The following is a 1378-nucleotide window of genomic DNA, read 5'->3' on the forward strand; positions in this document are numbered from 1 at the left end:
TAATATTGGATTTATAGACTTGATCTGGACTGGGTTGGGATGTTTTCTTAATATACAATTACTCTTTGATATAAAGCTCTGTCTTATATACATATGAGTGTCTCTGGATTTGTTTCTCTAGTCAACCCAGACTAACACACCTGTATTAGGGGGATTTGCATGCCCGAGACTATATAAGTTGATATAAGAATACATTTTCTCTCTCTCCTGGACCTGGGCCCTGATACAATGGACATGAGGACCCTAAAGCTTTCGTCTGCCTCTTAATTTCTTCCCTTGAATTACACAACTGTCCCAGAGGATCCATCCGGATGTGGGGCTGGACCTCACACTAGGATATTGATCTTTATGTGTTCCATTTCACTTTGACAGATTCCAAATTTCCTAGATTCATATTTCCCACATTGCAAAAATTAGCAGATTTTACAGTGGTGTCTTCTTGAGTTGCTCCCCGTCAGTAAGTGAAGATCCTGAAGGCTCCACTCCCGCAGGCTTCCCTCACTCACGTCACGTGCCGGACTGCACGCTGAGAAAGCAGCGCCCCCCTCGGTCAGTCACACTTTGAGTCACCTCCAGCCTAAGGGGGCCCTTCCTCCAGCACCATCTCCAGCAGTGTCCTGCTACCCTTCATTAGGCCTTCAGGATCGGACCAGGGTTTCAAGCTGGGCATAAGATTCTTTGCGTTATAAAGGTAGTGAGGCTATTTGTCATTACTGACTTATTTTTAAAGGACTGAGCTTTAATTCAAATAACGCCTGAATTTTTAATTTCAGGAAATAACATTTTTGTTTTTATTCTTTACTTTCATAGTTATCAATATATATATTCATATATCCATTTTAATTAAATGTTACAAAAACGTCGCGCTCAGCGTGATAGGGATTTATGAAATTATCCGCAGAGATAGCAGGCAACCAAAAAGCTTTTTAAAGCTCACATTTGAGTCTGCTCTTCTGATTGGCCTCTGGTGGTAACATTTGTGCCTTGAATGGCTGGACTTTCAACACAAGATACCACCTTAAAGTGTTTTGCCTTTAAGACATCGAATTCATGCATTTTTAAACTCGAAACCGAGCGCAGCCTGTAGCTGGGTCTCAGCCTGTTGCATTATTGTACGGATGGAGGTACTTTTTTTTCATTTCAGAAGGGCCAGGCATCACGAGGGGCTCCCGCGGCGACGAATCGCATAAGTGACAGTGAAACTTTTCCGAGAGTTCGTCCGGCCGCTCCACTTCCCAAGGTCAAGTCCATTCACCGAGCTGGGCTTGGAGGCTGGGCAAGAGGGAGGGTGGGTAGGAGCAGAAGGGACAGGCGGACAGCAAGGCAGGAAGGTCGCGGGAGCAGAGCGACAGTGCGCAGACTCGCGGCTGGGCGAAAG

Source organism: Echinops telfairi, unplaced genomic scaffold (assembly GCF_000313985.2).
Source record: "Echinops telfairi isolate 266 unplaced genomic scaffold, ASM31398v2 ScPeMD7_7469;HRSCAF=8507_1, whole genome shotgun sequence".
Taxonomy (NCBI): Eukaryota; Metazoa; Chordata; class Mammalia; order Afrosoricida; family Tenrecidae; genus Echinops; species Echinops telfairi.